Source organism: Taudactylus pleione, unplaced genomic scaffold (genome assembly GCF_031769625.1).
Source record: "Taudactylus pleione unplaced genomic scaffold, aTauple2 ptg000513l, whole genome shotgun sequence".
Classification (NCBI taxonomy): domain Eukaryota; kingdom Metazoa; phylum Chordata; class Amphibia; order Anura; family Myobatrachidae; genus Taudactylus; species Taudactylus pleione.
Genome location: NW_028284915.1, coordinates 3,896,906 through 3,911,473, shown reverse-complemented (window position 1 = coordinate 3,911,473; position 14,568 = coordinate 3,896,906). Strand labels below are relative to the sequence as shown.

At 46.1% G+C, this 14,568-nt stretch overlaps 1 protein-coding gene across 4 annotated transcripts in view; it reads left to right on the top strand.

The window, feature by feature from the left end:
* Positions 1-14,568, top strand: part of KLHL2 (kelch like family member 2) — a 166,532-nt gene that overhangs the window by 74,593 nt on the left and 77,371 nt on the right. The window lies entirely within an intron of this gene.

The following is a 14,568-nucleotide window of genomic DNA, read 5'->3' as shown; positions in this document are numbered from 1 at the left end:
AAATTGTGTCAATGTTGGTGCTGTCCCAGACTTGGACACTATAGTGATTTCTCATGACCAGTAACTGATAGTGGGCTATGTTTTTAGAGAGAGGTCTCTGTATTGCAAACTGTGCGTTTAAAGCGCAAACTTGCGTCAATGTCATGGCTGTCGGCTCCGAGGGGTTATAAATGGGATTTCTGGCGCTTGCCTAGTGGAGGGGTTGCAATGGGATCTAGCGCTACGCATGCCCTGTGGGTCGGGAGTCAAACACAGTGAAAGTGGGATGTCTATATTACAGTACATACTTTAAAGCGCAAACTTGTGTCAATGTCTGCACGGTTGGAGCTGTGGTGGCTGTCAGCCATCTCCGAGGGGGTTACAAATGGGATCTCTGGCCCATGCCCAGTTTAGCCAAGCCATACAGTACGCCATGTAAGGAGGGTTAACAATATCCCTAGATTGGGCTGCATGTACTGTACAGCCCACTGGGGATATCATTGGTCACTCGAGGGAGCGAGCGGCGATATGAACTATATATCATTGAACCATATTGTTATACTGTACAGTAGTTCATGCAAATCATCTGGTGTGTAAGCCCCTTAATACAGGTCACCGAAACATACTGTACAGTACTGGAAAACAAAAAAAAACACAGGGACAGAAAGAATTATGCGTCTTTGAAGTACAGGAGAGAGAGAGACTCTGACAAGGTAAAAAAGGAGAGAGATACTGTAGAAAACAATGTAGTGTACAGTACTGTACTTACGCAGCCTGGCAAGACAGCTTGGCCCGGGTGCAGGCTCCTGGGCGGTGGGGGGCTGGTGCCCTTCAAGTTCCCGAACTGTGGGGAAAAAAAACCCATGTACTTTTTAGACATATCAAAAAAAAAAAATGCTTTAATGTTACAGTAAAGCAAGTACTTTATTGTCTCCCATTACAAATGGGTGAGAAATGGGAATGGCATTTAAATGCCGGCGGCTGTTCAGCCACTGGTTAAAATCCGGACAGCATCAGCCCGATGGAAAAGATCCTGACATCGGAAGGTAAGTAAACTACAGTACACCTTACCCCCTCTACCCCCCTAACCTATTATGAGTGCCTAACCCTAATCTTCACCCTAGTGCCTAACCTACACCTGTTAGTGCCTAAACCTAAACCCCCTCTCTGCACCCTAAACCGAACCCTCCCGGTGGTGTCTAAACCTAACCAATAAACGCAAGGTTAAGGTTTACTAGAATCGCTGCTCTCCTCACTGTCCAGCTCCACAATGACAATATGGAGGTGCTCTGCATAAAGAAAAGAATAACACAGTAATGTACTCAGTGTGAATTGGGCGAACAAACTGTAACATTACTGTACAGTACAGTAGTAAAACAAAATGTCCTATACTACTCTATACAGTACTTACTTGGCTGGGGAGGGGAGTCCGGCTCGTCCTCTGCCTCCTCAGGTTCTTGGCCTGTGAAAATAAAGAAATATATAACTGTACTGGAAAATAAAATAAAAAACACAAGGACAGAAAGAATTAGGACCTCAATCAGACCCGGTCACCCGCCCGCGTGCACAAGCCCTGGAGTGAGAGAGAAACTCTCTCGCTCCCTAGCTCACTACAAAAGGGCCGGCTGTCGATGTTGATCGACGGCCCGGCCCGTTTTGTGAGCGGGGGTGTGGTTTCACAAACGGAGGTGTTTAAGGAATGCCTACCATTTTGTGGGTGGCCGCACTGACATCAGCAGTGATGTCAGTGGGGAGCTTTCTGCTCGATCAGAGAAGGAAGCTCCATGGGGCTTGCGGCTGCCAAGACCCAACCTTAGGGTGTCGTCGCATCACCCTGGTCGGTCGCTAAGCTGTGGGTGGTAACCCACAGCTTAGCTAGCGACCAGGAGGCCTCACTAAAAAAAAGAAGCGGCCGTCCTCATTCAGAGAGAGCGATCGCTTCTTGCGACCGCCTCTGAATGAGGGCCTTAGTGTGTAAGGAGAAGAGGTTAGACATGCGTCTCTAGTGAGAGAGAGAGAGGGAAACACTCTACAGTACTTACTGTACTACAGTACTTGGCTGGGGAGGGGAGTCTGGGTCATCATCCTCAGGTTCTTGGCCTGTGAAAATAAATAAAGATACTGTATAACTGAACTGGAAAAAAAACACAAGGACAGAAAGAATTAGTGTGTAAGGAGAAGAGGTTGGAGATGCGCCTTTAGTGTACGAGAGAGAGAGACTGACGAGGGAAAAAAAGGAGAGATAGAAATAATGTAGTGTACAGTACTTATGCGGCCTGGCAAGGCGACTGGGCCCGGGTGGGGAGGGCTGAGGCCCTTCAAATTGTGGTACTGTGGGGAAAAAAAAAAGTAATTTTGCCTCAAAACAATGTGGAAAAATTTCAATAAATTCAGCCTGACAGTACTATTAATACTGTATTATTACACTTTATTGACAGTATCCACTCACTGTACAGTATGACCCATTGGCACTAGACCAGGTGTGTATGAGGCGATATTGTTCGCCATGGTGCCGGCGTTATCAAGTGTGCTCTATGCACACTTGCTGATGCTGGCAGCGAGGAAAGACGAGGGGGTGGGATGGTTAACAATAGCCCTAGATTGGGCTGCATGTACAGCCCACTGGGGATATCGTTGACGTCTCGGGGGAGCGCGCGCAAGCATCCTTGGTGATTTACTGCATACACACTAGAAGATGATATGAACAATACAGTATATCATTGATGCAAATCGTCTGGTGCGTAAGCCCCTGAAGACAGGTCAGCGAAACATACTGTATAGTACTGGAAAATAAAAAAAAACCACAAAGACAGAAAGAGGGTAGTTTCTGCTTTAGTGGCCATTGTTGAGGAACAGAAGGAAGACAAACCTTTAACTGATGGTGTTAATCTTAATAATGTTCACCTGATTATTCCCAAGTTAAAAATGTACTTCCCTGTAGTTGTTGATTGGCATAATATTTTATCCATAAAGCAAAAAGATAATGAAAATGTTTCAGAATATTTCCATAGAGCTTTGTTGGAAATGGCCAAGTACTGTACACTATCTGACATAAAAGACAATATGAATCACAGGGAAGTGGCTGTTTCAGTTCTTATGGATGACCTTAAGGAGAATTTGAAAACAACAGTTCAGACCTCTATTCCAAATTGGAGAGGGATTACCGTAGATGCCCTTAGGGAATCAGCTATTGACCATGATGTGGTGTAGTGGTTAGATCGCAAAGCAGTGTGGGCATCCCGGGATCGAAGCCTGGAAGGCTACAATTTTTCATTTTTTTAATTATTTTTATTTTTGTTTAAATCTTCACAACAGGATTACACATAAATCACTTGGTGGTGTGTGAATACTGTCATTTATACCAACACAGCATTGAATAAATGTCGAGCAATTGAAGTTCAATATTATTAAGTAAGCTTACTCCAGTACATTAGACTCTCCTCAACTTCCCACCACCTGCCATTTCTACTGTATGCTACTCTTTGCCACCCAGCTGTATTTTACATGAAACCAAAATGCACTAGACATTGTATTGTTTGTATTGTACAAAATACAGCGACGTACAGGTAAGGCCAGACCTTGAGCTGACTGCTTACAGTAAATGGATTAACAGAGCGTCCTTTATTATGGTAATGAGTCTCTTGCTTTGAGGGAAGGGACCTGATTCACTGTGTGAGACTCCCTACCCACTGGGCATGCACATTACTACTGTACGAGCCTCCTTACGCCACAGCTACAGTATGGAGCGGCTCCACTGGGCATGCGCCAGAGATCCCATTGTAACCCCTCGGAGCTGACAGCCACCACAGCGCCATCATTGATGAAAGTTTGCGTTTTCAACGCACAATCAGTTTGTAATAGAGTCCTCTCTCTCAAACAGCCCACTGCCAGTTACTGAAGTCATGAGAAATCACCATAGTGTCCAAGTCTGGGACAGCACCGACATTGACACAGGTATGCATTTTAAACGCACAGTCAGTTTGTAATACAGAGAGCTCTCTCTCAAACAGAGCCCACTACCAGTTCCTGAAGTCATGAGAAATCACCATGGTCTCCTAGTCTGGGACAGCGCCGACATTGACGCAAGTTTGCGCTTCAAATGCACAATCAGTTTGTAATACAGAGACCTCTCTCAAACAGAGCCCACTCACTACCAGTTTCTGAAGTCATGAAATCACTATAGTGTCCAAGTCTGGGACAGCGCTGACAGTGGCGCAAGTGTGCAACTTCAACCGCACAGTCAGTTTTTAATATACAGTACAGACACATTCATAGCGGCACATTAGTTATCCTAGCAGATGGGGGATGGTGTCCTTGGCAATGGTCACCATTCGTAGCCTTTTCAAGACACAAGGGCAGAGCTGACTGCTTACAGTAAATGGCTAACAGAGCGTCCTTTATTATGATAATTAAAGTTTCTTGTTTGCTTTGGGGGAAGGGACCTGATGCACTGTGTTTGACTCGCGACCCACTGGGCATGCGCAGTGCTGTGATCTTCCATACGCCATGGCATACTGTGTGGCTTGGCTCCACTGGGCATGCGACAGAAATCCCATTGCAACCGCTCCACTGGGCATTTGCCAGAGATCCCATTTGTAACCTCTCAGAGCTGGCTGACAGCCACCACAGCGCCAACCGTGCAGACATTGATGCAAGTTTGAGCTTTAAATGCACAGTCAGTTTGTAATACAGAGACCTCTTTCTCAAACAGAGCCCACTACCAGTTACTGGTCATGAGAAATCACTATAGTGTCCTAGTCTGGGACAGCGCTGACATTGATGCAAGCTTGCGCTTTAAGTATGTACTGTAATACAGACATCCCACTTCGGTGTGTTTGACTCCCGACCCACTGGGCATGCGCAGTGCTGTGATCTTCCATATGCCATGGCATACTGTAGCTCTACATGGTGTACTGTATGGCTTGGCTCCACTGGGCATGCACCAGAAATCCCATTGCAACCCCTCCACTGGGCATGCGCCAGAGATCCCATTTGTAACCCCTCGGAGCTGGCTGACAGCCACCACAGCGCCAACCGTGCAGACATTGATGCAAGTTTGCGCTTTAAGTGCACAGTCAGTTTGTAATACAGAGACCTCTCTCTCAAACAGAGCCCGCTACCAGTTACTGGTCTTCAGAAATCTCCATAGTGTAAAAGTCTGAGACAGTGCCTCAATTTTTGCATTTGTAATGCCTTTTAAACAGCTCACTACTACAGTAGTTTCACTATAGTGTCCAGAGCCTACAGTGCCAAAAAAAAAAATAATATTTTCCAGGACTCGAACCCGGGATCAGCATTGTTGCAAAGCGATCACCTAACCACTAGCCCACAAGCCAGCTATGTTAAGAACCGCACATAGCTGGCTCATCCTTGTGCACTCCACCCACCCGCTGCTATTTTTAATAATAAAAAAAATTGTCTTCCTTTCCAAATATTATACAGTACCCCACCATTAGAGATTAATTCATCCCATCTCATTGAAAGCTGTGCGTGCATCTCATTAATCTACAGTATCGGTTATACCGTGATCTCAACTCGGGCAACTTCACTACTGTACAGTATGTGTACTGATTTGCATGCCGTTCTAAGAGCTTACTGTACAGTTTGTATGTGATATTAAAAATATTGGTTGTGCGAACATGCAAACATTATACAGTGCGTGAATGTGATGTCCATCCAATTTAACAGTATGGTATTCAGTACAAATTACAACAGTGGAGCACTAGCCGCCCAGCGGTTAAGTGCTGTATTACATGCTGTAGCGTATCCTTTGTTGAAGAATACCACGGTACGCCACAAGTCCAGCCATCACGTAACGTTCCATGGCGTGACACAGCCCTGAATGGAGCACCATGAACAACAAACTAGCTGAGCACATCTGTATACAAAGGCTCATAGGACACCTGCCTAAGCCTTGTCTATGGAAAATAAATAAACAATAATTTTGCATTTCCAGTTGCATTCAGCAAGCCATTTCATTCCTGATGCCTGTGTGATTGGCATCCGAGTTATGCAATGCTTACAGTGCTTAAGGTTAATTAGGTTTATGGTAACTTTACAGTAATGAGCAGAACTGGCTTTCAGGCATTTAGCCTCCATGTTAATTACTATAGGCTTTTTGTTTGTAACCAGTTTCTCATTTTTCTTAAAAGTAATTTTGAGACTTTTTACTGGAGCTGTTGTTAAAAAATGATCTCTCCTCATTCTTTCTTATCAGCTTCTAAATTGTGTTTTCAGTTTATGTACTGGGAACAGCTGATGAGGACTAAACAGTTACTTGATTGGAAGGAAAATTAAAGTGCAGTTTTTCTTTATCTTACAATCAAAGCTAATTATGCAATGTTCATATACATAATCTTAGGCCCGGCTGGTTTCCTGCATGACTTTCCTTCTGGCAAAGAGCCAGGTGCTATAACACAGGAAAGAGCTATGACTTCTTCAGGCTGCGGAACCAGAAAATTCTTCTTGAAGTCTGGGAAATCTCAGATATATCATCAAGGCGATTGTAAAGCATGTAACAGATCCAGTCTTCAAGAACATTGTTTAATTCTATATAATACTTGCTGTTGTTCAATTCTATATAATACTTGCTGTTACCTACGGCTTTGCCCATGATGAAATCGCTTCTGCCAACTTTTTATATTTGAGGTGTTCTAGTTGTATTGCTTTGCATATGGGCCCTGAGGCGGGAGTGGCCCACGTGACCAGCTTAGCTATACAGTGGCAGCAGCTCCTTTACCCTGTGCACAGACTGCTATGTAGCGCATGGTGCCACACCTGTCTCTTGCATTGATGATGTCAGTACATTTTGTTCTTGGTATTGCTCAGCTTGAGCTTGATAGATCGAGATGAAACATAGTGCAGGTTATTTCTAGGGGTTTCCAGTGCACAATGATGCAGTTATCATGATAATCGGTTCAGTAGTTTTTGCGCCTACTTGGATCAGACAGACACAACGTTTTTATTAATTAAATCTCTTAAGGTCGAATTTGCTAAAGGCTGCATAATAGCAAACTTTCTAAATTCTGAATATAGTGTTCATTCTACCACCCTACAATTGTCACAACCTATGCAGTTCCTCTTTCCTGCCTGGGGTGATGCTCTCTGCTCTGGTGCTTCAGCACACTCTGGTTTATCACAAGTTTGTTGCTTCCGCTGTGTGTGCTAGAAGCACCAGAGTAGAGAGCGACACCCCATGCAAGAAAGAGGATCTGCATGGGTTGTGACAGGTGCAGGATGCTAGAATGAACAAGGAATATCTTCTTCACTAGCACATTCAGTGTCTAGCTGTGGCCTCACAATACTCACAGGCTACGTTTTGGTATGTCCATAGATCTGAGTGTAGGCCTTGTAGTGTACACATACATACGCAGCTATTCTTTTTATGTTTTTCGGTTGTGCATTATTAAATGTAAGAAAGCGGGACGCCGCTCAACTAAGGAAGTGAAGGTACTTCACACGGCCAGACTTGAACACACAGGTGGTAGAGAGACTTTCATTAAGCAGAACTTTACCTACCACCCACCAATGTTATCTCACATTATTGCATTGGGTAGTAGTGTACACTAAGACTTTTTTATAGGATTACCATCACAACTAACTGTGTAGACATGTTTACATGAGAACACAAGTTTGCTGTAAATGTGTATACCCTGATTCATTATACTCACTTCAGCCACAGTTTTGGAATTAAAAGTGTGTTTATATCATTTCACATCCTGCATTCATTTATCATTTAGTCATCATACAGAAGGGGTAGAGCACAGTGTTACCTTTCTATTTCATATACTTAAGGTCAGGACGACCTATCTATTACCTGCAGCACACCCCAAACACTTTAGTCCGTTCCAGTGCGCAGGGCCCCCCACCATTAATATTGACATTTACTATATGGACTGTCATAAGGTCGACAGCAGAATGTCGACACGGGATCCACATAGTCGATAGATGTTACATTGTGTATTTCAACGTTACAAATATGTTGACAGAGCACTTGTCGACATGCTGTAGTCTAAGGTCGACATGCATAATGTTGAGATGATCAAAATGTGGACATGCAGTATATCAACATTCATCATGTGGACACTGCCTGCTGAAATGGCGAGAATCCATCCCTTGTGTTCTAGCAGTGACTTACCTGCTCCCGGCGGCAGCAGCGTCTTCAACTGTGTATTCCGGGTCCTGGCAGTCAAGTGTAGAGCCGTTCTAGTACAGACCTCTAAGTGCCTAACCCTGACCCTAAATGTTTTGCTAATGTTCTTCACTAATATATATTAATTCATTTATAATTCTGTTTAATAGACTGAGGGCCTGATTCAGACTCGCTCGCTAGATGCGGACGCTCGCTCCCAGCGTATGCAAATTCAGCCAAGTGACATCAACGCAGGCGATCGCACGACAAGGCATAAGTATGCCTACTATGTCTTGGCGTGCGATCTCTTTGTGTTTACAGATGCCCACCAGCCTGTCTTTAGCCGCCCACTAGCGAACGTCATCTCCAGGAAGTATATACAGCCATCGGTACATCGGGTTCCGTCGGAACTGACTGCAGCGCTTGCGGTTGACTGTACCCTACCGCAAGCACTACGCGCACTTCAGTGTATAATTCAACCAGGTCACGTGTACTATGACCCTGGCTGTTAAATATGCACGTCTCTGAAACAGCGTTAAGATGCTCAGGCACGCCTGCGTTCGCACCTCCACTCCCCCGGTTCCAGTGGCCTGCCCCTTTCACCACCCACAAACGGCTTGAGCTGTCACTCATTCAGCTGGGCTGTCTCTGCTGGGCGAGCGATTGCTTCCCGATCGCTCAGACTAGTTCGCGCACGCACACTGCGATGCATGCGCAATTGTAACATCGGCCAGGAACAAGCGAGCGACGGCTTGCAAGAGGGTCTGAATCTGGCCCTTAGGGCCTGATGGGTTGGCTTGCTGCACCACCAGTGACCCCACCATTGAGGTACACTCCGCAGCTTGCTATGCCATCTGCATCACTGGGGACCCTCAGACAGTTGGCTGTGGCTCATAGTATGCCTTTACAACCTACTCCCTACCAAACACAGTCGGAACCTCTGTGGGTTAATACACTCTCCAATACGGTGCAAAACCTGACGGAGATGTAACAGGGGGAGCCTTTCCCATGTTCTGTTAGGAAAGAGATACTATCTTCCCAGTCTACGTACTATCAGGATGATGTGTCGACTGATGATGGGGAAATATAGGACTTATCTGAATCTGAGCTCCCTCTAAAAGAGGCGGAGCCCAAGGCCAAAATATATGTGCACAGCCTCATCCGTGTGATCCGTGTGGCCATGGATATTGGGGATGAGGATACCCCAGCAGCCAAATCCAAACATGCTTACTTTAAAGAAGTTAAAAGTTCAGCGACAGCTTTTCCGCTGTCTGATCAGCTGGTTGAACACTTGGAAGAAGCATGGAAAACTACAAGCAGGAGATTTCAGCCACAGAAGAGATTGGAGACCACTTATCCGTTCGAGGAGAAGTATTTCTCTAAATGGGAAACTCCACCTCAGGTGGATTCTCATATTACGCGCCTTGTCAAAAGTGCGACACTCCCTATGCCATCCATGTCATCATTAAATGATGTCACAGACAGGAAGGTGGAAATATGCTTAAAGTCCATTTATTCTCTTTCAGGGGGAGTGGCTAGGCCAGCTATGGCTATATGCTGGTTGGCCAGGGCAGTGAAGCGTTGGGCTAATGCCCTGGAGGCGTCCTTGCCTGTAGAAGCTACCAGTGAACAAGTGGAACTGGTAGTTTTCCTCGGAGATTCAGCCATATATGTGAATGAGGCTGCTCTGGATGTTAGTATGCTAACATCCCGCATTTCATCGGCTGCAGTGTCGGCTTGACGCTCTCTCTGGTTGCGATCTTGGAGGGCGGATGCTCAGTCCAAGAAAGGGTTAGAAGGTTTACCCTTTAATGGCCAGGTACTTTTTGGTTCAGATTTGGACAAAATTGTGTACACTTTGGTGGCTGCCAAGTCTGCCTGTTTACCTTCAGCCCCATTACCCTCGAGTTCTGGAACTCAGTCATTTCGGACCTTCCGCCCTCAGAGTAAGTCCTTTCATAGACCGTCTGGAACTAAGAAAGTCACAAAGCCCAAAAAGCAGGCCTGGAATGCTAGGCGTCCAGCTGCCAAGCCTGAGGCTAAACCTTCAGCCTGACGGGACGGGCCTCTCCTTTTGGGACCCCAAGGTGGGAGGCCGACTTCTTCAGTTCGCCCAGTGTTGGTGTCATACCACAACAGACACTTGGGTAAGGGAAGTGGTCTCTCAAGGGTGCGCCCTTTCATTCCAAAACAGACCTCCACATCAATTCTGCTTTACGGGACAACAGATGGATCAGGAGAGTGGTTCGATCTATGCTTCTACAGGGAGTTTTAGTTCCAGTACCTATTCCCCAGAGGGGAAAGGGGTATTATTCCACTCTCTTTTTGGTTCCAAAACCGAATGGTACATACAGGCCTATCATGAATCTCAAGTCCCTAAACAAGTTCCTCTGAACACCCTGGTTCAAGATGGAAACCCTGCGTTCAATTATACTGGCTATGGAACCTGGGGATTTTATGGGGTCTCTGGACATACAGGATGCCTACCTGCACGTCCCGATAACTTCGGCTCACCACAAGTACCTCAGGTTTGCAGTGTTACATCAACACTTCCAGTTTCAGGCCCTGCCGTTTGGACTGTCCACGGCACCCAGGGTGTTTACCAAACTAATGGCGGCCCGACTGCGGCTGCAGGAGATCAGTCTATTACCCTACCTGGATGACTTGCTATTGCTGGCCAGGTCTCCGGAATTGCTTCTTCAGCATCTGCTACTGACATTGACAGTGCTACAAAGCCATGGTTGGTCAACTGGAAGAAGTCCTCACTGACGCCCTCACAGTGGATGCTACTTCTCAGGGCTTTGTTGGATTCCATGATTTGAAGATTTCCATGCTGCAGCAGCGGGTTCGCAGCTGCCTGCACAGTCGCCGGGTGTCGATTCACTAGGCAATGCAGTTACTAGGCTCCATGGTGTCGATCTTCGACATGGTGGAGTATGGCCAGTTTCATTCCCGTCCTCTACAGACACTGATCCTTTCCAGATGGGACGAGTCTCCACGTCGGATACGAACACTCATTGGTACTGTCTCCGGAGGTACGTCTGTCTCTGACTTGGTGGCTCCACACAAGTCACCTTACCAAGGGCCGCCCCTTTTGGATTCCGGAGTGGGTCCTACTGACAACGGACGCCTGTCCCCATGGTTGGGGTGCAGTGACAGGTCCACACCTCTTCCAGGGAAGGTGGACAATAGAGGAGTCCGTGCTTCCAATAAATATATTGGAACTTAGGGCGATTCTAAGAGCTCTTCAGCAAGCAAGGCTCATACTTCACAGAAAACCCGTGCAAGTCCAGTCAGACAACGCCACCACAGTGGCCTACATAAACTGCCAAGGAGGCACTCGAAGTCACTAGTAGAAGTGTACTGCATCCTGACTTGGGCGGAGGTGAATCTCTCAGCCATATCAGCGGTGTTTATTCCGGGGGTCTTAAACTGGGAAGCAGACTTCCTAAGCCATCACGACGTACACCCAGGGGAATGGTCACTTCATCAGGAAGTATTTCAACTTCTGGTAAACAAGTGGGGCCTTCCCGAAATAGATCTGATGGCATCTCGGCACAACCACAAGCTGCCAAGGTACAGATCCAGGACAAGAGACGTGGAAGCTCTGCTGGTGGACGCCTTGTCTATCAAATGGACCTTCCGGTTTGTGTACATGTTCCCTCCATTCTCCCTTCTACCTCGGGTAATCCGAAAGTTCAAACAGGAAGGAGGTCTGATGCTGCTGGTAGCTCCAGCGTGGACCAGACATCACTGGTCTGCAGATCTTCAGAGTCTGTCAATAGACACTCCAATGCTGTTACAGCAGCATCTGGACCTATTATCGCAAGGTCCTTGCCTCTACCCGGACCTGAGTCGTCTGTTTTTAACGGCATGGCTCTTGAGACTGCCCTCTTTTGTTCGAGGGGTTTCTCTAGCTTGGTGGTCAACACCATGCTCAGAGCTTGCAAGCCTGCTTCTGCGAGAATTTATCACAGAGTGTGGCACACTTTACTTGAATGGTGTCGCCCCATAGGTTATAATCCTCAGACATTTGGATTATCCAGGACTTTAGCATTTCTACAGGCAGGCTTAGATCACGGTCTTCGCCTTGCTTCTCTGAAGGTGCAGGTTTCTGCCCTGTCAGTAGTGTTTCACCGTAGGATTGCTACCCTTCCGGATGTACATACCTTTTATGCAAGGGGTGCTTCGCATCCAACCTCCTTTTATCCCACCGGTGGCTCCGTGGGATCTGATTGTGGTCCTTAGGGCTCTACAAGGATCGCCATTTAAACCACTGGGCTCAGTGGATTTAAAATGGCTTACTATTAAAACTGTATTTCTTCTGGCCATTGCTTCGGCCAGAAGGGTATCAGATTTTGGGGCTCTTTCTTGTCGTTCCCCCTTTCTGATTTTTCATAGGGACAGGTCGCTTCTTCGTACTCGCCCTGGTTTCCTGCCTAAGGTGGTATCCAGCTTCTACATTAATGAGGAAATTGTAGTGCCAACCTTTAACTCCCCAGACCTTTCAGCTGGTGAGGCCTCCTTGGATGTGGTACGGGTTCTAAAGACCTATGTGGACCGTACCAACTCATTTCGGACTCATTGTTTGTCCTTTTTGGTTTCCGAAAGAAAGGATGGCCTGCCACTAAGCAGACGTTGGGAGGCTGGATTCGCCTGGCAATATCAGAGGCTCAGGAGCGTTCCCTTAGCGGTACTGCTTTAGGACATCCCAAGGTAGTTCCTGTGGACCCTATGGAACCCAAAGAAGAAGTACAGAATTATGGTATAACATACCTTTTGATAATTTTTCTTCGAGGTCCATAGGGTCCACAGGACACCCACCCTGTATCACAGATTCCCTCTTCACTTGTTGAGTGTTTTCTGGTGAAATTTTTCTTCCTTCTCCACTCTCTACCTTTTGCCGCAAGGCTTGGTCAGAAACTGAATGCCTGGGGGTGGGGTATATAGGAAGGGGGACCAGTGCATGCTGGGAGCTCCAAAGCTTTGCTGTTTGGTGCATTGAATTCTATCTAAGTATATATCCCATGGTAGTTCCTGTGGATCCTATGGACCTCGAAGAAAAACTATTATCAAAAGGGATGTTATACCATAATTCTGTATATTTCAGGAACTAGAGCCAATTAGAAAAATCAACTTTCATTTTGAATTTAGCAACCCCATAAACCCATAAGTTAGTTCAAATATCTTTGGCAAGTAAACAAACTTTTTCTTTGTTGGGCTGTGTTATCGGCCTTCTGAGTAGCCCCATGGTCGCCTAGAATGACCACGTGTACTGAGATGTTGGAGGCTTTTTTCTTGCGTCCGGGATTGCAGACGCAGGATGTGACATGCCTGCGTTCCCTGACTGTCAATCACATTGCAGGGGGGAATTAGCTGCAAGCGGCTACGGTAATGTACCCTGACACATGCGTAGCGCGATTTAGACACATGAGCAGGGTGATGATTAACGCTCAGCTGCGAAAACCTTGGCATAGCGTAAAACTGAATCAGGCCCTGAAGCATTAATCAGTAGTACTCTGACTTGTGACTGGGTTAAATGAAAAATGGAGTATTTTCAAACAAGCTGAAAGAACAGACTGACCCCTAAACGGGGACTTTATTTTGTATATGTAGAAATATAATATGCAATGTCGGACCCATTTTGTATAGAAAGTTGTACCTTTTTTGATCCTAAACTTACTGTCATCATTATGTTTGCATTGCTAGTGATTTAATTTTGGAAGAAGGAATGTCAGGAGGGTGTGTTCTCCACGGTATTCGAATGACCGGTCGACAGTAAAATAAAATGTTGACACCAAATGGTCGACAGGTACAACAGGTTGACAGGTTCAAATGGTTAACACAAAAATGGTTGACACATGATTTATTTATTTTTTTAAATCCAACATTTTTAAGGTTAGACTGCTGGAGGGTACAGTTAGGGTTAGACACTAGAGCAGTGGTTCTCAAACTCTGTCCTCAGGACCCCACACAGGTCACGTTTTCCAGGTCACCCAGCAGGTGCACAAGTGTGTTCATTACTCACTAACACATTTTAAAAGATCCACAGGTGGAGAAAATTTTTTAATTTGTAATTATGTGAGGAGACCTGCAAAACATGCACTGTTTGGGGTCCTGAGGACAGAGTTTGAGAACCTGTGCACTAGAGGGAAGGTTAGTGTTAGGCTACAGTTAGGTTTAGGCACTTGGGGGAGGGCTAGGCACCATTGGGAGGGTTAGGCTGCTGGAGGGTACGGTTCGGGCTAGACACTAGAGGGAAGATTAGTGTTAAGGTGCGTACGCACTGGGTGATTAAAGTGGACGAATGAACGCTAACAATATCGTTCAGTCGTCCACTTTATTGTCCATTTTTAACATCAAAACGATGAACGATAACGACGACGCGCGTTCCCGCTGATGTCAGGTTGCTGCATGTTGGGGAATGGGGGAGAGAGCCTGACGCTGAACAATATCGT